The sequence below is a fragment of the Camelus bactrianus genome, chromosome 15 (assembly GCF_048773025.1).
Source record: "Camelus bactrianus isolate YW-2024 breed Bactrian camel chromosome 15, ASM4877302v1, whole genome shotgun sequence".
NCBI lineage: Eukaryota > Metazoa > Chordata > Mammalia > Artiodactyla > Camelidae > Camelus > Camelus bactrianus.
The window spans coordinates 25,724,058-25,750,760 of record NC_133553.1 but is presented as its reverse complement, the minus strand read 5'-3'; the positions used below and the strand labels follow the sequence as shown (position 1 = coordinate 25,750,760).

The following is a 26,703-nucleotide window of genomic DNA, read 5'->3' as shown; positions in this document are numbered from 1 at the left end:
GGGTTCAGCGATCAGATGAACTTAGAAAGAGCTGCCTGTTAAGCCTCTTAGAAATTTACAGCACTCCCTGAGAGAGCCTACAAAATGAAAAACCTCTTTAGATTTGTTTAACTCAGAATTTCCTGGATATTTCGCCGCAAGAACTTTTCCGCACGGAATACCTGTTACTGCGTCGCATAATCAGTATTCTGCACCTTACATTTTGTGAAGCCCCACATTTTGTGGAGCCTTCTCAGGGCTCCTTGGAGAGGTAGACTTTACCGTGCTTTTAAATTGTGCATGCTTATCATTTGAGGCAAGGGTCACAGATACCATTTCAGTGAGTCCTCTCAGCAACTTGGAGGTAGGTACTAGTTGTGCAACCAGTGGTCAGTTAATAATTAATATTTGTTATCTACTATGGGCCTGGCTCCAGGGCGGGTTTCTTTTTCTCCCCATTTTATGGATTGGGAAAGTGAGGCCCACAAAAGTTAAATAATCTATCAGAGTCACACAACCTGCAGGTAACAGAACCAGCAATAAAGCTCAGTTTCTTTAATTCCCAATCTACGGTTGTATCCACTTTTCCAGACAGCAGATAAGTTTCTACGGTCATCCTTGCCCCAACATCACTCTTAAAGTTCAGAACCGGGTTGCTGAAGAAGTCCTCGTTATGAACCTCAGGGAGATTCTTGCCTTTTCTCATCTTCCACCCTATGCTGTCTCCACTTCCGGGTCTGAGGTCAGGGAGTGAGGTTGGTGAGTTACTTTCTAGGTAGAGAGGCCCCCTCAGATGTGGGGAAATGAGATCATGTCCACACAGGACTCAGAGCTGCAGTCACCTTTGCGTTTGCATATCCCAAAGATGGAGAACAAGACTGCTCAATTCAAGACCTCTGAATCCCCCTGTCCTTGGCTCCTTCACAGGAGATCCTCCTCAGACACAAAGCTTCAGGGCGATCATTCTAAATGGGTGCCCAGGCCAGTGGGTGTAGGTGGGAGGCCTTTGGACTCTGGCTTCCTGTGCTGTGGTCTAAAACCTGTTCAGTCAAGTAGAATCATACTGGAATTCTGGGGCTTGTGTAGGGAGCCCACGGCCAGCTGTTTATTATTTTAAGAACTCTCGGTTGCTGCCCTTAGACATGTGGGCGGAGAGGGGCCAGCCTACTGTGCAAGGTGGCTGCCACGTTCTCCTGGGGATGACAATGTTGCTCTGTATACTCCACACGGCCCCTCGGGCACAGCTACTGCATTCCAGGCTCTACCCAGCCAGAGGAACAGAAGAGGTTTCAGCTCATCATTATTAAGACAAAGAGTCTCGGCTCCAGCAACCGTGTTCCTGTCATGTAACCTGTGTGGGGGGAAGATCCCACCGCGGACTTGAGATGGGGACACACAGCTTCATCAGAGTGATGGGTCAGCTCACTCGCCCACACTAGGCTTTGGGAAACACACTCATGCCTTCTTTACTTCTCAAAATGTGTCCCTGCTGGGTGCCCCCCAACACTAAGAATGTCTCAGTGTCCCACTGGGACATCTGTTATTGCCCAATCCAGCTCAACAGCCCTTCCAGCCATGTCCCAAGAAGCCAGCGCTGAGGACTTTCAATAAAACAGAGCAATGTCCTGGAGCTGTAAATGCCTCCCAAAGACAATCGGACAGAACTTCATTGTTTTTGGGAAGAAGGCACCTCACATAGTGGTCACATTGTGGTTACTGGGGGCCCGGTGATTAATCCACCGAGAGGATGTGCCGGAGAGAGGAGCTGGCATCATTCCTGTAGACGAAGATTCTTTAGAATTGCATGTCTCTGACTGAACATGTGCACCAGAAACACAAGATTTTCATTGTGAAGATTTCTTTGGCAACCTCGTATTCCCAGTTCTGAGTTGGCATTCAAGTAATTACCTTTTCTTTCTGCACAGGGATACTGTGTTTCTGAAACATGTGTTTCACACTTTGAAATGTACTTACAGTTACACATCTGAAGGTGCGCATTTACTGAGCTTTACGAAATTTCTGAAATAGAAATGGGATATTGAGTGACTGGTACATGGAAAAATTAACGAATTCAGATATTGATCTTTGTGTGTGTGTATATATATATATATATATATGGTGTAAATGATTGAATTATTTTAGAATCTATCTATCTGTCTATGTATCTATCTATGTATGTATCTATGTATCTATGTATGTATGTATGTATCTATCTATCTATCTATCTATCTATCTATCTATCTATCTATCTATGGTGTAAATGATTGAATTATTTTTATAATCAGTTTCTCAAAAGCTCTGTGCTAACATCTTTTAAAGGCACTCCAGGGGATTCTGGAAATATCCACCAATATCCACCAGGGTTCCTGCCATCTACATAATCACTGCTGGGGCAGGAGTCCTCTCACGAAAAGGGTGTTGCATAGGCCAGCAGTGTACTGGAAGGGCTGAAACAGAATAGCACGATGTTGTGATGGACAGAAGTCCACAGCTCTGCCCCTTACTGGTACTGGACCTTAGACAATTTCTCTGAGTTTCTGTTTCCTTATCCAGGTAAGTTTGCTCTGAGGAATAAATCACAGGATATGTATATAAGACACTTTTGCTCATCTAGCCTATTGGAATAACTTGTTAAATGTAAGTTCAATTCAGGATGACATCATGACTTTGGACTGTTGTGGAAATTTTTCCAGTCACGGTCTCAGTGATGACACCTCTCAGGTCAGTTCAGAACCCAGGCAGGAGAGTGACAGACAGCTCAGTGGGGATGAGACGGGTGCAGTGGAGGAAGTAATGAGGGATTTGTTAATGGACTGGAGATCAGAGGGAGAGAGATCAGTCTCAGAGAGGTCTTACTTCTGTGTTGGATGACTGGGTCTTTAATCTAGATCCTTCACTGTCCAGATTAAACGTATGCTTGAGCCTTTGGGGAAACCCAGGTCAGAGGGCACTGCCCCTGTCCAGAAGCAAGCCTTTTGCCGGGGCCGAGTGGGATAAGCTGTTGCTTGTTTTCATAACCTACCATCACACAGGACAGGCCTTAAAGCTCAGAAGACAAAGTAAAGAAAGTTGTGTCCCTTTGTTTTGAGCTCAAAGCCTTTTAGTGCCATCAAATATCTCCTTGTTCCCTTGTTGTGCAACAGGGCCCACAGCTCTGAATGGAACCTTTTATAACTGGAAATTCCGCAGTTCCACTTGCCCCTGACTCTCTTCCATGCCAAGCGGCATCCTCACAGACTTTGAAGTTGCATGTTTGAAGGAAGCACAGCCTCATGCACATCTCCCATCCTGTGTGCCTACCCACAGTGCCAGTCCAGACCCTGGGAGAGCAGTGGCCACCAACTGGTAGGAGCTGGAGTTAGGGGGCTGGCACTGCCTCACCCTTCAGTCCCCCTGCAGCTAGCTGCCCAGGATGGCTTCCTCTGTATCCTGGTTACATATTCACAAAAGAGGCCAACTTACCCGGTGTAGACCCAGGTAGCCCCAGTCACGTCCTGCCTGCAGTCAGATGTGCAGTGTGACTCCACCTCACCAGCAGCTCCTGTTCTCCTGATTTGTATGTAAGCAGGTTCTGAACAAATACCTCCCTACAGAGACAGCTGGATTAGAAGCGCATCCTAACCCTGGGATTGCTTTGGACCTCCATAGGGCAGAAGAGTGACAACATTTATCAGGCATATGCGATCTAGCTGGTTCCTTGGTATTCTATTTAATCATCACAAAACATACTGTAAGGCCATCTTTATTAGGCAGAGGAGAAAACTAAAGACCAGAGGTTTTGAGGATTTGCCCACATTTTTATGGCTACTAATTGGAGAGATGAGATTCAAACCCATGTCTGTTTAACGCCAAGTTGGGCTCTTTCTTTAAGAGCATGCTAATTTTCACATACCTTTCCTACTGAGTCTGATTACTGATAAGCCTTCACTGCTGGCCAGTTCCTTGAGAGGTGTGTCTTGGGCAGACTTACTCTGACTTGACCTCCTCTAGCTGCTTCCTTTCCTTCTTGGTGATGCATCGTTTCCTCTGCCCTCCACAGACGCCCAGAGTCCTCCGGTTTTCCTCTTTTCTCCCTCAGTTCCCCAGCCAAATGTGTCTGAGGTCCTTCACTCATGCTACAAAGGCATACAGGATGTTTAGAGAAGGACCTCCTGTGTGCACACTGTGTGAGCTCAATAGGGGTTTAAAACCACCTGCCCAGAGGAAGGCTGTTGCAGAGCAGGGGTCAGATCTGATTTGTTTTAAAATCCTGGAACTCAGCATAGCATTGGACCCATACATAGATATTCGGACGAGTGGAGCTCTAAGGAATTAGCTCACTGGTGGAAGAGCCTTTGAGAATATCAGACATTTTTCCCTTGCGTCTGTGAAGGCATACCATGTTGGCAGATACTCATAAGCTTGTGCTCAATGGCAGTACCCCACTGTGTTAAATTCATTTGTTATCTACAGTTTCATTCACCAGTGACTGAGCACTAATTCTCTGTTAAGTTATGAGATTGCAAAATGGGGGAGCTTAGACCCTATTCTTGAAGTGCTCACAATCCAGGTGAGGGACAGAGTTGATTTTCATTAAGAAACAAGACAGAGAGGAATGGACACGTCTCTCATTCTGAGAAATATATGTAAGAAGACTTCCTTGATGGGATGGCCTTGAACTGGTACTTAAAGGGTGTAGTAAGGAGTAAAAATTGGTAGAGATATTTAAAAGAAAAAATACTATTTTTTCTCTACACTCACACCAATACTTCTGATACTAGATGTGTGGGGTTTTCCACACCATGTAATTCTTTAATACCTGGCAGGTATCAAGTGGGTGTGCTACAGTGTAACTCAGTTCTGCCACTTTCTGCCCGGAGTTAGTGCAGACTGCACAGGTTGAGGGATCAGTCCCACAAGACTGCCCCCACCACTTCAGATGCCAATTGCAAGTCCCATGTTGTCACTTCGTACTTCCGATTGACTGACTGTAAATTTGGGGTTGCCACAACCCCTCCTTTGATTGGATAACTTACTAGAACAGATCATGGAACTCAGGAAAACAGTTTACTTACTAGATCACCAGTGTATTATAAAAGGATACAACTCAGGAACCGCCAATTGGCAGAGATGCATAGGGCAAGACAGGAAGGGGCACAGAGCTTCCACACCCCCTCTGGGCTCACCACCATCCCAGCACCTTGAGGTGTTCACCAGCCCAAAAGCTCTCCCAACCCAGTTGTTAAGAGTTTTTATGGAGGCTTCATTTCATAGACATGATTGATTAAGTCATTGATCATTCAGTGGTGATCAAACCCAGTCCCCAGCCCCTCTCCCTTTCTCCAGGAAGTTTCAAGGGGTGAGGCTGAAAGATACAATCCTCTAATCACATGGTTGGTTTCCTTGGAAACCAGCCCCCCATCTTGAGGGACTTTCCAAAAATCACCTCATTTGTATAAACTCAGGTATGGTTAAAAAGGACTTATTATTAATAACAAAAGAGCTTCTCTCACCCCTTATCACTCAGGAAATTCCAAGGGTTCTGGAAGCTCTGTGCCAGGAACTGGGAATGAAGTATATTTCTTATTTCTTTTTAATATCACCACATCACAGCATTCCATGCAGAGGGAACAGAACAATTAAAGCAGAGAAGGTATGAAAAAACCAGTGTTAGGTGGGCCTGTAACAAAGAATTTATGTGAGGAGGTGGAAAGAAGCCTGAACAATCAGTAGCAGCCTTGAAATGTTAGTGAGTTTGAAACTGTATCAATGTCATGCGGGGGCATGGATGATAATTACACTTTACACATGCCCTCGTTAAACCTTTGCTACCACCATGAACTAGGTGGTCCTTTTTTTTTTTTTTTTTTAGTGGTCTTTAAAATTTTAATGTATTTTTTAATGGAGGTAGTGGGGATTGAACCCAGAACCTCATGCATGCTAAGCACACTCTCTACCACTGAGCTATACCCTCCCCCTATAGGTAGTCTTGTTATTTCCAGCCCTTGTGTCAGGAAACTGAAGCCCAAGGGCACACAGAGAGTCCAGGGCAGAACTGGAACTATAACCAGGTAGTCTGAATCACCAGAGATAGGAAAGAGTGACTTCCCTGGAGACTAATCTCTCTGAGGACTAACAGCTCCTGGATGTAAAGGACCAAGTATAATCTCGAGCCAGTCTTGATTCTTGGACTCAATGAGAATTCCAGCTGTAGATGACAGTGCCAGAATGGCAAGCACCATTGTACCGGCCTGGATGGCTCATCATATGGTTCAGATTCTGTGTGTTCAACATTTATGAGACATTGACTCTAGTGGAAACAGAGAATACATGGAAAATGACCTCACTGGCTAAGGGCTGGAGTTGAAATGCCTGGCTTGAATCTTGGCCTCACCCACCCTTCCCTCCTTTCTGGCTGCTCCTGTGGCCATTGTGGCCCAATCCCAAGGCCTCTGTAGAGAGGCTTCTGTGCACAGGGTGGTAGCCCCTGGCAGCCCTGTGTATCTGCTTTGCTCCACGGAGGAACTCACCAATTTCAGTAGCAATCTGCGAGATTATCCAAAAAGACCAAGGTAGAGACATTTATAAGGTGTGACCATATTTCCCTGCTATGAAACAAAACTGGAAGAAAATGATGTGACTCATTGAAAAAATTCACTGAAAGGCCCAAATAATTATAAGGGGTGTGGCATTTCCACCTCAATACAGTAAGGTAATTTTTTTTTTTTTTTTGGTGAAAAATCATATACCTTCTTTTTTTTCTACCAGCTTTGTGAAATAGGCAAGTATTCTTTTACTTTTTTGAATAGGAGAAATCTGAAACTCAGAGAATGAATGAGAGGCAAAAGCAAGCTTCCCAACTCGGGTCTTTTTTGGCTTTTGTTTCAATACTTTTCATGCTCACTGATGCTGCTTTTCTTGGTCTCCTGAATCACAGTCAAGTGCTCTCTCTTCTCTGAGACGATGCTGTTGAATTTATTAGCCAAGGTGGTGTTCTGCCTGCTTGCACCAGTTTGACGTTTTTGTTGTTAATGAATAGCACCTGTCTGACTTATCAATGACCTTGCCATAGTAGTTTTTAAATATTTTGATTATCGCCTTTTTAATATAAATATTTAATATTTCTGCTACATCAAAAAATGTATGGCAGTTTCTAAAAATGCCATAAACTAGCCAGATAGCATCTATTACAAGTAGGTAAAGAAGCAAAAAGAAATACCAGGGTAGAAAGACAACTCTGGGCAGGAATGAGACCAACACAGAAGTGTAACTTGTAAGTCAAAACACTTGCTAGAGATGCACTTCTTGGATTCTAAACCTGCGAGGGCCAATGGCAGAGAAAAAGCTGACGATTATGTGATATACTGTGTCTTCAAGAAAAACCAAATCTAATGCATGTCTGATGCAAAATCATCTTCTTGAGATCCCCTCAAAAAAAGAGTGCTGTAACTTAATTAGTACTGCTCCCATGACACCTATAAAATGATCAGAACAATAATGTGTTTCAAGGATCATTTCCACAGATGACTTTAAACCAAGAGTCACAATGTCCAGCATTTGCCTTGCGTTGTTTTGTGACCTTCTGAGGATATTTGCCTGGTCTCCCTAGTTAGATAATTTCTCTGATATCTGATATTTGGGTCCCAATTTTCCTGGAAAGTTACCAAAAATAATAACTTTTTAAAACTAGAAAAATAAGAGTTGAACTACCATCGAATGAGTGGGAACACAAGGACCAGCTCCAAGATATCCCATTTCCTACCTGACTGAGCTCCTTCTCCTTATTATGTTCCTTATTCCACAAGACAAGGAAAGCCACATGTCTTCCATTGCCCTCTGAGCTAACAAGTAGAAGAATCTTATGAATGTTCCTGAAATTCTTGTCAGCTTCAGACAGAAAATAGTCAGTGAGATTCTTACGCCCATTCATTTGTCACTCATTCATTCGTCCTTTGATCAGAAATGTATAGACTGTTCCTGGCCCTGCAGACACAGAGGTGAGCAAGGTGCAGTGCTACCCTGGAAGAGGGTACAGATCAAAGGAGAAGACAGAAATGCCCACAGGCAGTCACAGCACAACACAGGAGCCATCGTCCCTGAGCTGTGTCCAATGTGGTGGAGCAAGGGCAGAGAAGAACCAACCACTGTCTCTGTCTGGGATGCTGTGGATGGGTTCCCGGAAGAGCTGATGCTTGATTCCAGTCCTGACAGGGACCCCTCAAGGAGTTACGATGGAAGGAGATTATTAATGGAGACAAAAGTATATTAATGGCATAGCAGTGAACAAGGGTGGAGGGTGTGTTTGGACAACAAAGAAAATTTGAGAGGCTCTGAGCAAAGTTGATCAGGCTGTCTCACCCACAAGCCAGTTAAGAATTCATGACTCTGGTTATTACACTTTAAAAGAGAAAAATGCTCTAAACACATGACTTGTTGAAATTTTGAGAGGGAGTTTTATGGACCCAACCTTCCTCCACTTGTGTTGATGAAGGCTCTGAGAGAAGAGGGGAGGGGCCGGAAGCACAGTGCTGTGTGCTGGGAACACGCGGGGCTGTCTGATGGCCGTGCCTCGGGGACTTGACTTAGTAACTGCCCATTTCCTCTCAGACATAACACTTAATTTTTTTCATTCAAGCAACATCATATGATGCTACGTCTTCCATGAGGTACTTCTCTCCTTCTTGGTAAGAAGTGTTGGGCTTTGGCATCATGTTTGGGTCTTGCCTAAACTCCACTCTGTATGATTAATATGCAGCTCCCACGGCCAAGAAAGAATGCGTTGCCTCTAACTAGGTTGCAGAGGCACTGATCCCAAAGCCACAGATTTGCAAAAATTGTACCATGAGTTAATTTTTTTATTTCTTTAGCAAGAGGATCACTTTCCCAGAAGAGCGATGTGCCTTTGCAGTTGTTGAGCGCCAGTTTAAAGCTTGCTTTGTGGTTCTATGAGCTGTTCTCGAAGTGAGGAAAAAAAATCAGTCTTTACTGATATTAATAAGTTGATGTGTACTGTTGTGGTTGAGTTAAAAAAAATTAAATCCATATTGGAATTGAACAACCTCTGAAGATTTAGGACACATCATTCAACATTTTAAATTTCATCAGTAGCAGTGGAATAATATGAATATCAGGGGATTTGCTAAACAAATGTAATAGACTTGGAAATTTAAAAGTCTGAATGGATGGGTTATAAATGTTCTATTAACACAAATAAACTGGCCAAATATATAAATTTAATTCTCCTTAAACATTTGTGGTAAAGTCCTTTTCATTCACATTAGCAGACAATTTTTCTTTTTTTTTCCAGAGGGAAGAGAGGGTACAATCTTTGATTTAACTTCACAAGAATTTCTGGTCTCAGAATCTCTGCTCACCTCAACTTGTTTGCTGCAGTTGGAGTCATCCAACCCAATTGGTAGACCTGAGATTGAGTTTCAGTAGGTTGCCTGAGTTGGCCAGATCCCTGAAAGGACTTTGCCACAAGCTAACGCTCATTAGGCAGTTCCTTACTGCAATAGTAGTTTTTTTCCCCCTCATTCTATTTAAAGCAACCCTCGCTCGGACCATGGTGAATGATTTTACACTGCACAAAATGTGCTGAAGCATTCACATTTTGGCTGATCACAAACCACACAGGAATAGGGCTTTACTCTTAAAGAATAGTTTGTGCCTGCCCTGAGTCTTTGTTGCTCACTTTCGAGACTCTTTGCCAACTCAACATTCTCCAAGAAAGTGTAAATCCTAGCACGGGAAAACGAGGTGTGGAATATGTGCCTCGGTTGATGACATCACCTTCTGGTTAGGGCTGTAAATTGTGTGAGACTCTGCATGCAGATACTGGCTCCCAAGTGCTGGGTTTTATAGCTGCATATTCTGAGCTTGAAAATACATCATTTGAGGAACGGAGAGCATCCCTTCTGCCTCACTGAGAGTCATTCTAGGGTCTTAAGGGAGTGCACTGGCCCAGAAGTCCAATGAATAGGAGGTTTTACACCTGAAACTGCTACTGCTTTGGGCCAAAAACTTGTGATTGGTTTATTATAGGTCTCAATCATACAATTCTGATAAACCATCCAATGATGTTATGGGCTACCTTGACCTCAGGAAGGGGCTGCCTTCGTTAAGCAACTTCAGGTCACCAAGAAGACAATTAAGCTGGTGAATGCCTGAGAGTCCATCATTATTAGACAGTCTCCATTGCATACTGACAATTCCTTCAGAAGGGATCATTGCTGAAGTCACCCAGTTAAGAACTAGGGTGATAGTGTCCCCAAGGGGACACTTGTTGAACTCTGAAGATATTTTTAGTTATTATAACTGGCTAGAGAGGGTGCTACTGGCATCCAGTGGGCTGAGACCAGGGATGTTGCTAAGCATCTTACAGTGCCCAGGACAACTTCCCACAACAAAGGATTTCCCAGCCCCACATGCCACTGGTGCCGAGGTGGCGAAGCTCTGTCTTCAGTGAGGAGAGGCTGACTGAAGTGGGGAGTGGAAGGGGTTGGAGGGGTGGTACATTAGGTTGCAGGCTTTATCTTCCTCCCCCCCCCCCCCCCCCCCGTCAACCAACACCACACGCCCCCTCCCGGACTTGCTCTGTTGATATTTAAACTTGTGTACATCCTTATTGCCCCTGCAAGTTCTATCAGTGAGGCATCCACAGTGACTCACCAGCTTCTTAAAACTAGACCACACCATAGCTCTTTCTCTTTGCTTCCTGTTTGCTCATAAAGAAACTGTCCAGACTTCTTTGGTATTTTCTTTGCTCAGATGTCAGCTAAATGATGTCACATTGGAGCCACAAGGAGACTCTTTGCTTGTGCCACTGCTTAGTGTTAACAGAGCGCTAATGCTGCTTGGCGTGAAAAAGGCAAGTCATCGTGGCCAAACTTCTGAGAGGTTGCAAGAGGCTGATGTGAGACTGCCAATTAAGCAGCAAGGTGGAAAATGCTTGCCTTTCTTTTGGCTCAAGTGAGTTGGTTGGGGGGAAAGTTAAAACTCAGCAGACAATAAAAAGAAATTTCATTTTTTAATGTACTTGAATGTATGAGAAGTTGTGCTACCATTACCGTCCCATGGATAACTCCACATCACATTCATTCCCCACACAGACACAGGCACATATATACAACAGAAGGAATCCAGGCAGTTGCCTCTTTGGCTTCAATTGCCAGGGCTCCTATCCGAGCAAATCTGCATAAGAGGAAATCCAACTTGCACCCCACGTTGACAGTTTAACCTCTGCCCACGTGTCCCTATTAAAACAATCCATCGTCAAGGATACAGATTGAGTTATAGGATGTCAGCTATTGGTAACAATAGTCATCAGACATTCGTGTCGCGCTTTAAGTTTTACAGAGAATAGCTACCATCTTGCTTGATCTGCACAATATCCTTCATTCTCTTATTCATTAACGGCCCAGTATGTGTCAGGCACTAGACTTGCCAGATTAATTGGGAAGCGAGATTAACTAACTTGACCAGAATTATACAACTTCTCAGGGGCATAATTTGGACTTAAACCCAAGTCTTCTGACTCACAGTCACAGACTTTTTCAACGAGCTACATTTTTCCACTCCCCTCAATAATGGGCATTTAGCTCACGTAGGGTTAATTAGTGGGGCCCCCGATTTAATGATGAGCTAGTAATGCTTTCATTTGTCTCATTAAAATATTCCTCCAAGGGCAGGTGGACTCAGCCCACTGACTAGCATATCTGAACTGTGTCTATGATTAGAAAGCCCCTTATTCCCACATGGGACAGCTGCAGCCTAATGACTTTTCTGTAGGTTTTCCTCAATGCATGTTTTCTTCAGAGCTACTGCCTGTGGTTCTCAGCATTTCAAGGATATGTGTAAGGAGTGTGAGTGGGGATTTTATTGTATTTTACAGATGGGAAAATTGTGTCAGGGACATAAAATGACTTGCCTAAAAGCCTCATGCAACATTCCATAGCTCCACAGGCAGATTTTTTGGTACATTTGTTACATGTAGGTTTTGCAAGAGAGCTGTTTTTTATTTCTAAAGGATCACAAAGACATAGACGTTTTGGCTCTGTAGCCCTTTGGTTTCACTTGGACTTGCTAGTTTTACGCCATGCTGACTCCGGGTTGCTCCTTTCACATACACACATTGCCCTTTATCCAAAGAATTTAAAGAGTTTCCTCTTGAACCAAACTAAAGGCCCATTGAATGGGAAGCTTGGCTCTCATCCTGCACCTCTGAATCCTAGTTCTCTACTCTCCCAGCGAGTAACACTTCTCACTCTCTGTGTGTGTCTCGCTCTTCCTCCTTCCCTCTGTCTCTTGCTCTTTCTCCCATTCATTTATTCATTAACTTATTCCATGAGTTTTATATGAGTATTTATTGAGTACATCTTTTGTGCCAAGTGCGGTAGCGGTCACTTGGAGATTCATCCGTAAGCAAATGGCTCAGGTGTGTGGGATGTATGCGCATGTGCGTGTGTGTGTGCATGTGTATGTGCTGGGGGTGGGTACGTGCAGATGTGTATTGGGTGCATATTGTGAACTAAGTCACTTACATCCTTGCTGTAATTCACATACAGAAATTCTCAAGTCTTGATGCCTCTTAGACCAAACAAAGGGGTAAGAGAAAAACATTTCCTAAGAATATCTTTGGTTCCAATTTCTCTACAACTTTTCCATAATCTCTCCTCTCTGCATTTTAACCTGGGAACAGCTTTTACTTTGAGGCTCACCTCTTCTACCTTTTAACTTAGATGTTTCAATGGAGGATGTGCACACTTCTCTTGCTACTGGAATCATAATGTCAGTTAAATAATCAACTTTTTGTACTGTAAATGTTAAAACTTTATATTTTCCTGCTGCCTTAATATCCCCGCAAACAGGCCCTGGTGACTAGGTGCGCCAGTGTGATAAGGCTGGTCCCTGCCAGAAGTTCCCCTCTGTGTCCTCCCCTGATAGTGACCTAGTAGTGATAATCACACACACCAATGAAATCCCCTCGTGCCTTGTGCTGGTGTACCCCACCCTGACCCCCCATAAAGGCACTGTCCACAGATCCTCACTCTCTCAGCCCCCACCTGCTTGGTTGAGCCCCGTCCCCTGGTAATCCCCTCCGTGTGGCTCCCTCACAGCGTGCGGTGACTCTGCCTCTCTAGGACCCACGAGTAACCATAAACCTAGTTTTCCTGCGCCTCTCCTGTGTCCCCTCCTGTGGCTGCAGCTGACTGACCATCTCCTGAGGAATACAAAACACCCCCTAGTATTAGACCTCTCTTAATTCTCTCCTCCAAAGAGATTAACGTACATTTACATCTTTAAACAACAACAAAAAAAAAATAACTGTCCTGCAAAACACAGAACCAAAGGATGATCTATCTGCTGGGTGAAGGACTCCTGAGGGCTTTCTCTCTGGCTGTGTGGTGCCATAGGCACGTGGTCTGGGAAAACCAGGGAGTTCCCACCCTTCACATCAGTGCTCCACGGGGCCTCCCAACACCAACCCGTGCCCTGTGTAAGTTCTGGCCCATGTGGGTATCTTCCAGTTGCTCTGTCCAAGGGAGGCAGAGGTGCCCATCACAAACCATCCCCTGTTCCCTTGCACCCAGCTCCAGGCAGGCAGCTGGACTCATTCTGAGGAGACACCCCAGTAGTCGGCTTTTCCGCAGTCATACTTTTCCAGCTCTTTGATTTCAGTCATTTTCTCGATCTGTTTTATCAGTACGTTTTCTCTTGAGACATCTCTCTCAACATTATTCTCTTTTTACTGCCCTTTCAACCCCTTCAGGTACCATCTCATCCATCAATTAGTCACATACCATCTCTTTATTAAAAATAGCACCACCTTATATTTGGATAACTTTTACACACATTATTCTATTTAATCCACAAAATAGTCCTGGACGATAAATGTTGGTCTTACACATATTTTTTTTTTAAAAAAGGAAACTAGGGAGCAAGAAAGTAAAGCCCTTGAATGGAGTGGGTTCTAGGCTGCTAGAGCCCTATCCAGTTGCAATAAAGATGGAGAGGCAGGGAGTGCTGCTGTCCATGCTGAGGACACTGGTGTTCCCTGCACGTTGCACTTTCTAAGTTCTGTCTCTGCTCCTGGGGCCAGCACTTCCTCATCTCAAAGTGCACGTTGCCTCAAAACATGGCAACCAAAGGAATTATTGTATGTTATTATTATTCATATTATATATATGTGTATACTGCTGGCTCCAGTTTACTGAATAACTCCCTCAGGATAAACTTTCTATACAGTATGCTATTCAGGTCTTACAGAAAGTATGAGAAAAATATTGTTGTCCTGGTTTAGGAGGCTGGAAGATTGGGTAATTGTTACAGGTTATAGCTGAACAACTCTCTTTCTACCACACTTGTTCACCTTCTTTAAATCACAGAAGATGTAAATACAAACTATGCTTCTGCTTGAACTTCTGGGACAGAAAAAGGCAGAAGTTGCAACGTGGCCCTGTGTTTGCTTTTGTAATTGATCAGGCAAGTATTGACGAGACGAACCACAGGTCGCGGCAGGACATCACTAACCTTTGGGTGGAGCAATAGCAGGGGTGTAGTGGAGCTCCCTTCCCACCTCCATCGATGCAAAGGACCCTGGGGATCAGTACAAAGTGGGGCAGTGGACAAAGTTTGCAGAACCTGGCTCCTTGACTGTGATCGCTCTCCTGCTGTGTGACTTTCTCAAGCTGCTTTCCCTCTCTCTGCCTCTGCTTCCTGATTTCTGGGGGACTTTTCCAGTTCTTTTGCTCAACCTCGTTAAGAAACATGTGGATCTTTTTTTTTTTTTTTTTTTTTTGATGCCAACATTTGAGTACTTACAAAGCGATCTGTAGGAACGTTTTCCTGGAAAGACTTTGCATGGATTTTCCACTGCCCGCTGCCCTCACTAGTGCTGGGGAAACTGCTGTTTTTTCTTCCTGGTTGCATTTGCCACTTATTCTACTGAAAACAGGAATTAAGACTTTAGACAGCTGCTGACCACATAAAATTTTCAAATAACATATTCCTATTACATTTTCTTAGGGAAAAAGTTCACTTGACTAGATTAGCAAAACTAGTGTAAATATGAAGTAATGCCAGTGGCTGCCTGCTGAAGGTGTTTTTAACTTTCCATTTCGACTTAAGGGTCCAGTGCATTGAGGTGTCTGTGACACTCTGCTCTGTGTCACATTTGAGTAGGATGATGTTGTAATGCTCCCATAATGGCTAATATTATGTTAATGGAGGTTGATGCCAATGTGCACTAATATATATTTGGTCAGGTGGAGGCATTCCCCACTGGTAATGTAACCTGTGTGGTTAAGTCATTTGCACATATAAATAGAACAAGGAGGATTCAACTCTTATTCTGGACACTGCATTTACCTTCGCATGACTACTCGATCCTTTCCGCCAACGTCTAAAGTCTGTTTGATTCTCTAACATCTGAAGTCCATTTTCACTCCTATGAAGAGAATGCAAAAATATCCTGACCAACTTATTCAATGAGTGGAACTCTGGTTCCGTCTTTCAAAAGGGCTCAGGTGGAGCTGGGGAAACTTAGGCACCTCGGACGAGAAATGGCAGGTGGTCCCCTTGGCCACGGCAACATGATGCTGAGCCAAGGGGTAAGTGGGGCCGTTGCCAGGACAACTCAGGAGGTTAAGCTACCTCCCTCTGTCACCTGTATAAGCCAAAACAGAAAGAGCCAGGATTAGGAGTTAAATTCTTCCTTCTGCTGTTAACTCCCCATGTGGCTTGGAAGAAATCGCTTAATTTCTCAATTCTCTCATCTATCAAGAAGTTTAGGACCCCCGATATTGTCTTCTCATGAGTTTTTCAAATAAAGTGATTCTGTTAAAGTTCAAGGGAGACACTTTGCAAAGTGGTGGAAGTGTGTAAAACAGAGACGCTTCCGAGATAGCCAGCGTTCTGCAGGGCATCCTCAGACTCCAGGCCCATGTCTGTGGAAGCCCTCCCTGGGTCAGCAGACTGGTCCAACAGCTCCTCTGCTCTTGGTATCACAAAGCACTACCTTAGATGTCGCAGCCCCGCCCACGGCTCCTCTCTAGCCCACCTTGCCACTTCTGACATGTTTAAGGAACAGACACCTCTTCTGAGGAAATCACTCAGAATGTAATGGGAGTCTAAGTTTAAATAACTGAAGATAGAGTGCAATAATATTTATAGTCAATAGATGACATGAGAAAGCAGAAATGCCCCTGATGTACCAAAAGGCCAGTCTCTGAAGGCCCCTTTCCCCCGTCACTCCCCGGACTGACACAGGAGTCAGCCTTCTTTGCTGATTTTCCCTCTTCCTGTGTGGCGTGTCTTCATTTCTGCTGATTCCGACTTCTGGCTCCCAGAACCTCACAAGTGGACATCATCTCTAGAACTTCTGGATCTGCAGGTGTGTTTACATTTTGTATCATGAAGATGATAGACTCTTTGTGTCCTCTGACTCTGCCATTTGCGGCCATAGGACTTGTAGAAGCTGCCCAGCCCAGTCCAGCCCAGCCCTGTGCCTGGGGAGTTTTATAATAATGTGGAGAGTAATGGAGAAGATGTAGTCCTGCCAGCATTCTACAGATCTTGAGGATGCTTTGACCAAGATGGCCTGTGCATCTGAGAAAAGAATCAGGACTGTTTTCTGTCTGAATGGCTAAGAATCACTTGAGTGTTCTGTACCTGAATTATGACCAGCCCTCTGTTTCACTTAGTTGTAAGTGTGCGCCCGCGTGGGCGAGAGCATCTAGAAGAGATACAGTTGATGGGGCCAAGAAAGAAGTTTCATATTGAAGATGAAGGAACTTTCAACAGTGAGAACTTTGTGGAATTGCATGGGCTATGTGAGAGGCAGAGATCACTTTGCTACTGGAAGAATTTAATCAGAACTATATGACTGGCCGGCAAAGGTACTGTGGAGGAAAATTTTCATTGAGGTAGAGATTGGTGAAGGAGAGGTTGGTTCAGACCTCCAAATTGGAAGGTTGCTTGCAATGCTAAGATATTTGGACTCGTGGTCAGGGAAGTAGTTCTGCTTCAGACACACACACACACATGCACACGCACACACACGTATGCACACATGCACACGCACACACACACAAGCATTCATAGGTGTTCTAAAACTGTAAGCCTCCCTACAGAGATCAGATCCATGCCCAAGAAAGTGGAGGACAGTGGAAGGCGCTCAAGAGAATTTCCCTTATGGGTAAGTAGCTGACTTGTTGGATGAGCAGGAACCCCTGGAGGAAAGGAGACATCTCAGCAGGAGGAGGGGCAGGAAGAAGATGGGAGAAAATAACCAGAAGGCAAAGCTTACCTTTTGGCCTCGTTAAAATGCTGTGCAGTGAGCCCCAGGAATCTCGTTCTGGAGCAAGTCCATAAAGTAAGCCTTCAAAACGTTTGCACAAAAGATTCTTAAGTAAGCTCATAAATGTGACACCAAGCAAATACTTGGCAGAATTCAGCCAAATCATAAAAGGAGTTGCTGGGACTGTGCCGCAGCGTTACCTGTGCCGGCAAAGGCGAGGGCGCAGGGCTTCACTACTCCTAATTAGGGATCAGGTAAGCAACAGAGATTTCGAGTTTTATTTACATTTGGTCCTGGGCCAGTTCTTTCTGGTCTCTGGACTCTTGTCGTAAAGGGGAACCAATATAAAGTAGGACAAGACCAAAGAAAACATGTGAACTTTTTATTGTAGAAATGTGAACTTTTTATGGGAGAATGAGGTCTGATGTGACCACATCGTTGCTGGGCAAGTTGGGGACTGAGAAAGTGCTCCCAGTCATGGACTGTTCTTGGAATTATCCTGACTGCGTTCTTTTCGCAGTGATTTTGTTTTTAATTAGATCACTAGAATCTTCTCTTCAGGCCTTGATCAGAAATGTTCATCACCAGTTGAGGTTGAATTGGAGGATCCCTTGGCCTGAAGAAAGATGTAACAACAGGTGTGTGTACCAGTTTGCTCAGGCTGCCTTATCAAAGGACCCCAAGCTGGGTGGCTTGAACAACAGAAATTTATCATCCAACAGGTCTGGAGGTGGAGGTCTCGGATCCAGGTGTCCGCAGGCTTGGTTCCTTCTGAGGGTTCTCAGAGAGGATCTGTTCCAGGTATCTTATGTAACTTCTGGTGCTTTGCTGGCAATCTTTGGCATTCATTCCTTGGCTTATAGGAGCGTCATCCTGATCTCTGACTTTACCTTCACAGCATGTTCTCCCTGTCCAACTTCTTCCCCTTATAAGGACATTGTCATATTGGATTAAGGCCCACACTAATGACCTTATTTTAACTTGATTAACTCTGTAAAAGGCCATCTCCAAATAAGGTCACATTCTGAAGTCTTAAGTGTTAGCATCTCCATATATGAATTTGGCGGAGGAGGGACACAGTTCAACCCCAAACAACCTGATTTCCAAACCAGGAGGGAAAGGAGCTCTTATAAATTTAATATTCTTTAAAGACTCAGGAATAAAAGAAACTTCAAAGCTTTGGTGGAAGGCTGTGATTCCAGCTCTTCAGAAGTACCACCTAAATAATTTATTTCTGCATGTTGATATGCTTGCTGTTCATTGCCCCCTGTAGAAGGACTCCTTTGAGAAATTTGGTTTATAGTTAGGTACCAAGAAAAACAGAGGCCTACTTGCTCCTTTATAATAACGAGACCCATGCCATTCACCACGCCACACTTTAAACTTGGGTTGCCAGAAAACCCAGTCTTGGGTTTCTTATTTATTCTTCTTGGTTGGACCTGGTTTTCTGGTTCAATTTCTCTGCTTTCTTCACATGGTCCTTGTATGTCCCTTCCTAGTTTGTTCACAACCTTCCTAGAGAGATGTGGGATGCACTTTGATGCAGCAAAAAGACTGACTCCCAGTGTCACTGCTGCAGCTTCTGCCCCAGCTCCTGAAGCCATAGTCCAGCATGAGCTTCTCAGGGAGTTTGCCCCAAGCATTCCTAGCTTATCCCGTTAGCCTTACCTCCAAGCTGCTACCTCTATGCTCGCCAGAGCTTTTGCAAATGGTGTTTTAACCCTGCTTACAGCATGGAACTATTTACTCCCTTGAGTCAGATATTTACTTTGAAGGAAATTCACCCTTAAAAATTCAATCACAAAAAAATATACCAAAGCATCTCCTTTGTATGAGAAACAACAAAGAAGTGGCAGAAAATCCTGTTTGTACTTAAACAATCTTTGGGAAAGATAGTTGTCATGTCTCGAAATAAGAGTAATCCAAAATAGGGGGAAAACACAACACCACACACACACACACACATATCCATACACAAACCACCACCAACAAACTGCTAGCTCATACTTCAGTGTTCATTTTTGGTCCTTTTGTATCACATCAAGAAATTTTAAAATAAAATATGTGACTAACACAGTTTATTTGTGAATACCTTATTACACATCTGAAACTGGGATGTACCTCAAGAGTCTTGCTTGGGGTTTGATACCCTTTGAGACATGACACGGGGTTGTGACTCTGACTCATAGTCCCTTCAGTTTTACAAGCAGCAGTAATGCAGAGGGTCAGGAAACTGAGTTAGGTTCCCGATCTCTTTGAGTGTTTGCTCTGTATTGTGACCGAGTCTTCTATTGGAGCTTTCAGATCTAAACTGGTACTCACGTATGCCTGTACTCTTTTCAGTCTATCTATTAAAATTTTTAAATCATATGTTTTTTTTTTCGGTTCCAGAAAGCCTTTTATTGGTCTCTAAATGACTTACTTTTATAGTATTCATTATTTTCATAGTTCTCTTCAAACTCATCTATTCAACATCAACAGAAGTCGTCTCTTCTACATGCGTCTCCTTCTCCCTGGGAATTCTTAAGTGTGTGCTTAAAGGGGTTTTATTTGCTTCTCCTTTTCTGTAGCTTCAGCAAAGGTGTCTGTCAGGCGAAGGTCTGTAGGACAGTGGAGAGCAAGGGAGGGTGAAAGACACAGTAGAGTTTCATCCTGTGGGCCAGCCATGCCTGTGCCAGTCAGCTGATGAAAGCCTGTCCCAGACCACCAGGGTCATTCTTGAGGAGGGATGACCAGTCAGGCCTGCTCTCATCCTGGGGGAATTGGCAACCTCTGGCTTCAGCTGTCTCTCTGTCCTCCAGAGAGGATAGTGGGAGAGAGAGAGAATCAGGGGAATGCTCTCAGGTTGATGTAATTTTAATCAATGTCCAGATTTTAATGAGCTTCAGGAGGACAAAGACAAAAGCATCAAAAACATTTTGGATCATGTCAAAGTCATGTTCATCTAAAAAAGTGTAGGGATGTTCAATGTCAGGAAGTCTATCGACATAATACCTCATATCAAAAAATTAAAAGAAAAATGCACGTGATTATAACTATAGGTGCAGAAAAGTCATTTATAAAATCTAGGAGCAGAAATTCCAAGTAAGAATTCTAAGTAAGAATAAAGGATGAAGATTAGTTACAGATAACATTGTATATAAATGGTTATAGATACTATATATAAAGTATATTTTTAGCTAGTTAGTAATAACATAACAAATACTGAAATGCCAAAGTCATTTTCCATAAAATTAAAAATAAAACAGAGGTGCCACTTATGTCCATCATAAGAAAACATCTCTCCAAATAACAACTTGGACATGAATATTCACAAAAGCATTATTCAAATTAGCCAAAGGTGGAGATACCCAAATGTCCATTAATTGATGAGTAGATGAACTGTGGAATGTCCATACAACTGAAATCATATTCAATCTAATAAAAGATTGAAGTGTACTGTTACATACACAGATAAACCTTGAAAACACTATGCTAAGAATCCAGTCACAAAAGGCCATATATTATATGAGTCCATTTTACAAAATGTCCAGAACAGGCAAATCCACAGAGATGGGAGATCTATTAGCAGTCAAGAAGGATTTGGGGGAATTTTTCTGACAGCTAAAAGGTATGGGGTTTCCTTTTGGGATGATGGGAATATTCTGGAAGTAGTATTGATGGTTGTGCAATGTGGTAAAAATGCTAAAAACCACTGGATTATCTGTGCATCTTAAAATGGTAAATGTTATATTGTATGAATTATATCTCAATTTAAAAAAGCTCTAAACCTTGCACATTCCTAAATAAAATACATATACACAAAATTAATTTTTTTACATAATATCAATAACCAATTAGAAATGAGGGGAAATTATATTTACAGTATCAATAAAAGTTCTAATTATATAGGAGTCATTTTACTAAAAAAGATATGAGGGGTATCTATGAAGAAAACAAGAAGAAATAATAGCATCAAATACCAGAATTTCCCAAATGACTGTATAATATAACACAATAATAATCATAACCATAATGTACTTTTAAAACTAAATAAATATTTCTCGAGCTTGCATGGAAGAATCAGTGTCTACAAATAGCTAGGGAAATTACAATAAAGAATATCTTCCCAGATATTAAAACTGAAAATAAAGTTGTCCGTAAGTAAAATAATATGGTCTTGACTCAGATACGGGAAAATGAATCAGTGGAGCAGAATCAAAACCTTTAGGAAATAGATCCAAGTAAATATGAGAAGTTAATACGGTATTTTGTTTCAGTGGATAAAGAATATTCACTTAAGAAATGATTCTGATACACAGGCAATATTGAAGCAAACCTAGGCCTTTCACTTCGTATACATACCCATAGTCAGGTAGATTAAATATATCAGAAATCAAGCAGATGCTTAGAAAAGCTAGGGGAAATATCATTATTCAAGGAAAGAAACTCAGAAGTAAAAACAATAGCAGATATCTCTAGCTACAATAGATTAAATATGTATAATGAAGGATATATGTAATAACTGTTATATGGTGACAGTATACATTAGGTGCATGCATATGTAATAGGTATTAATATTATATATACATTAAGTATATATATATATATATATAATTATAGCATATAGTTTGTGTATGAACGTATATGCTTAGAAAGAGATAGATGATAGATAAACAAAAGATTTCCCAGCCTCGTGGATGGGAAGAGTTAACATCCCCACAATCCTAAAAGTTTTACCAACAGATCAGGAAAGGACATAGACTCAGAAGAATGGGCAGATGTGAACAGAAAAGTCAAAGAAGAGAAATCTAAGCAGACCATACTCATATTAAACGATGCCCACTCTCACTAGTATTCAGAGAAAGGCAGGTGAACGTGAGAGCGAAGATAGTATTTTTCACTCATTAGACGCCAGAAGTTAAAGCAGTCGTACCCAGTGGTGGTAAGGTTTATGAGAAACTGGCACTTTTGTATGTTCAGCAAGTGAGTTGCTGTAACTTTGATAAAGTAATCTGGTAATGGCTATTAAAAAGTCACTTTTTTTTTTGATTTAGCAATCCTAGTTTGACAGTCTCTTCTATAAAAATAGAAGCATCATATTTAAGGAGGTTAATTGCAGCATTGTTTTCGTAGCAAAATATTGGAAACGTATTGAACACCCATCGGTAGTTACACTTGTACAGATGACATAATACCTATCATATAGAATATTATGCAGCTATCCAAAAGAGTGAGTTAGATCCCTTAGTCCTGAAAGGGTGCCCATAATGCATTGTTTACTGAAAGAAGCAAGTTGCCTAGTATCTTAAATATTTTTATAAAAATAAGAGACACCGTAATGACCACTCTGAATCCTTTTATATGTTAATAAATAATCTATATTTGTCTTCCTTAGCCATAATGAAGGATGAAGAGTATACCTAACAAATTATATTTAAAAGGTATATAATCCTGAAAGGTTATACCCAACAGGTTGACGTTGGTTGCCTTAAGTTTATAAGAAAGATTTAAGGAGGAGAAAGGGGGCTGGTTATTTCATTTTGTTCCATCAGTTACAATGAGTTTGTGTTATTTTTCAGTACAAAGAAAATAAAGGAAAATCTAAAAGAACAATATCTTTGTTCTGGTGATGTCCTCTTTTCTCAATTACCAGTTTATTTATGCACTTATCCTCATTCTGCACTTTTTATTGGGTTTAGATATATTTTCAAGATGGAACAGAGATAAATGTGAATTTGTTTTTTCATTTAAACCAGAAGCCTAGATTTTGTTTGGAATAATCATTCTGGCAAAGCTTCCATTATCTCCCACTTGTAAGGATAGAGTTCCTATAAAAGAAAGATTGTTCGCATGTTCTCAGAGTTGGGCTGGCCTGGCAGTACTGTCAGAGGGTGGAGGAGAGGGATCACACCAGGAAAAGACCTTTCAAGGACAAAGCAAGATTGAAGCAGGAGCAGTGAAAATCTGCTTGGTTTTCCCAAATCTGCTTGGAAAAGGAGAGTTGTCTTCCAGCCTGGGTCCTGGGCATGGCTTTTGTTTTGCTCTGCAAGAATTTCCTCACAAGTTGAGAGGACCTCAAGATCTCTTTCTAACATATGAAGTGTGATGGAGAGAAACTCATATTTTAGAATAAAACGTTGGAATGTGTTGTTGGAATAGCTTATGGAGCATGAGAGATAATCTTTCTAAGTATGTGAAATACTTTTCCAATAAAAACATTCAAGTTTAGAGTTTGTTATTATTGTTTTCATATTTTGGAGTAGTTTAAAAGTTTTTTCTTGGTTATATTACATTTAGGCACTTTATTCTATGTTGAGTTTATTTAGTTAATAAATAGTGTTTTTAGCTCATTAGGATTTCATATGCATTAGAATATATACGTATGTACTTAATATTCCTTATAATTTAGTCTTTTCCCTCCCCATCTTAGTTCTAGTTTTGTCATATCTGCCTAATTTTCTTAAAGTTTATCCAATTAATTGGTTAGTTTCAAAGAAACATCTATTGTATTATCAATTCTTTCTTTGCTTCTAATTTGTAGATTTTATGGTTTACTTATTTTCTTCATCCTACTATCATCAGTAGAATAGTTTTTCATTTTTCTTAAATATTCAAATTTGTTTATTTTAGATAGTGAATGCATTCAGTGCTATGCATTGACCATTAATGTATTGCGAGAATTACTTTCTAATTTTTCCTCGCCTTTGCTTCTTGTGTCTCACTGCTTCCCTGTGGGCTCAATTTGCTTCTTGCTTAAATATAAACTGTGATAGGTATCTATTTCAGCCATGGTCCATGGGTAGTACTCTAAAAATGTCTTTATTTTGTTGTCATTCTTCTATGATAGTTGAGCTGGTTTAGAATCATAGATTGAGTTATGTTCCCTCAGAACTTTGAGGTATGTTTTTCATTGTCCTTTGCCATCCATTGCTGCTGATGTGAAGTCTGCTGTCATTTATTTGTAGTAATCTCTTTTTCCTCTCCTATTAAGTTTTTTTTTTTTTTTAATCTTTGGCATTGTGCAGTTTAGATTTATGCTTTTATCTATGCTGGGACTCAGTATGATTTTTATTCTGAGGATTCATCTCTTGAAATCCAGGGAAAATAGAAACCCGGACAACAGCAACAGCAACAACAACAGCAGCGATGGCAAATTTTATAATGAATAGCAAATGACAAATTGTGGCAAAATTAGCAATCAAAAGTGAATCAATAATATCTAAGATCAGGAGCAAGGCAAGGATGCTCACTCTTGCCACTTTTATTCAACATAGTATTGGAAGTCTTAGGCATGGAATTCAGATAAGAAAATGAATAAAGTAAATCCATTTTGTAAAGGAAAAAGCAACACTGTCACTATGTACAGATGGCATAATACTATACATAGAAAAACCTACAGATGCCACCCAAAAGCTCCTAGAGCTCATCAATAAATTGGGTAAAGTTTCAGGATATAAAACTAATATACAGAAATATGTTGAATTTCTATAACTAACTGTCTGAAAGAGAAATTAAGAAAATAATTCCATTTACCATTACATCAAAAATAATAAGATACCTAGGATGAAACCTAACTAAGGAGCTAAAAACATGAGCTTGGAAAACTGTAAGACCCTGATGAAAAAAAATTAAAATCAACACAAACAGATGGAAAGATATAGACAGTGTGTTCATCATGGATTGAAGAATTAATATTAATTAGATGATCATACTATCCAAGGCAATCTACAGATTCAGTGCAAACCCTATCAAAATACCAATGGAATTTTTCACAGATCTAGAACGAACAATTCTAAAATTTGTATCAAAACACGAAAGACTCTTAATGTCCAAAGGAATCTTGAGAAAGAAGAATAGAGCTAGAAGTTTCATGCTCCCTGATGTCTGACTACACTTCAAAACTAAGGTAATCAAAACAATATGGTACTGACACAAAAACAGACACATAGATCAATGGAATGGAATAGAGAGCCCAGACATAAACCCACACACTTATGGTCAAATAAAGTATGACAAAGGAGGCAAAAATATGTAATGGGAAAAAGACAATATCTTTTATATGTGCTGCTGGGAAAACTGAACAGTTATATGTAAAAGAATAAAATTAGAACATTTTCTCATACCATATACAATAAAATCAAAATGGATTAAAGACCTAAATGTAAGACCAGAAACTACAAAACTCCTAGAAGAGAACAAAAGCAAAACACTCTTTGACTTAAATCATAGTAATTCTTTTTTTAGATCTATCTCCTAAGGCAAAGGAAACAAAAGAAAAAATATACAAATGAGTCCCAATTATACTTAAAAATTTCTTCACAGCAAAGGAAACCATTGACAAAACAAAAAGAAAACTTACTGAATAGGAGACAATATTTGTAAATTCTGTGACTTATAAGGGAGTAATATCCAAAATATATAAACAGTTCATACAGCTGAATATCAAAAAACCAACAATCCAATTAAAAAATGGGGAGATGACTTGAATAGATATTTTTCCAAAGAAGGCATACAGATGACCAACAGGCACATGAAAGGATGCTCAAGAGTGCTAATCATCAGAGAAATGCAAATCAAAACCACAATGAGATATCACCTCACACTTATCAGAATGGTTATCTCTAAAACCACCATAAATAACAAATGTTGGTGAGAATGTGAAGAAAAGGAAATCTTTATGCACTGTTGATGGGAACATAAATTGGTGCAGCCACTATGGAAAACAGTATGGAGATGCCTCAAAAAAACTAAAAACAGAATATGATCCAGCAATTCCACTCCTGGGTATATATACAAAGAAAACAAAAACACTCGTTGAAAAAGACACCTGGACCCCAATGTTTGTTGCAGTATTGTTTCCAATAGCCAAGATATGGATACAACCTGAGTGTCCATCAACAGATGAATGGATAAAGAAGATATATGTAGACATACATACAATACTACTCAACTATAAAAAAAATGAAATTCTGCCATTTGCAACAACATGGATATATCTAGAGGTTATTATGCTTAGTGAAATAAGTCCAACAGAGACAGAAAAGTACTGTATGTTATCACTTATATGTGGAATCTAAAAAATAAAACAAATGAATGTAATAAAACAGAAACAGACTCATAGATACAGGGAACAAACTGGTGATTACCAATGGGGAGAGGAATGTGGGAGGACAAGATAGGGGTCAGAGATTAAGAGGTACAAACTCCTATCTATAAAATAAATAAGCTACAAGGATGTATTGTACAGCACAGGGGATATAGCCAACATTTTATAATAATCTTAAATGGAATATAATCCATAAAAATTTCGAATCACTATGTTGTACACCTGAAACTAATATTAAAAATCAACTATACCTCAACAAAGAAATTAATCAGTGATAAATAGATGGCTTTCAAAATTCCTTGTCTGAAAATTGGCTGAAAAAAATCTTTTAGATTAAAGCACAAATCATAAAGGAAAT

At 41.1% G+C, this 26,703-nt stretch overlaps 2 long non-coding RNA genes across 18 annotated transcripts in view; one reads left to right on the top strand and one right to left on the bottom strand.

Moving 5' to 3' along the window:
* Nucleotides 1-26,703, bottom strand: part of LOC123614631 (uncharacterized) — a 432,359-nt gene that overhangs the window by 6,126 nt on the left and 399,530 nt on the right. Inside the window, exons 7-8 of the long non-coding RNA XR_012499249.1 lie at nt 15,328-15,406; nt 14,782-14,904 (exon numbers count right to left, since the gene is read on the bottom strand). This is a non-coding gene — a long non-coding RNA (uncharacterized LOC123614631). The remainder of the gene's footprint in view (nt 1-14,781; nt 14,905-15,327; nt 15,407-26,703) is intronic.
* The window catches only part of LOC105062943 (uncharacterized), a 283,500-nt gene that overhangs the window by 177,839 nt on the left and 78,958 nt on the right, over nt 1-26,703 (top strand). The window lies entirely within an intron of this gene.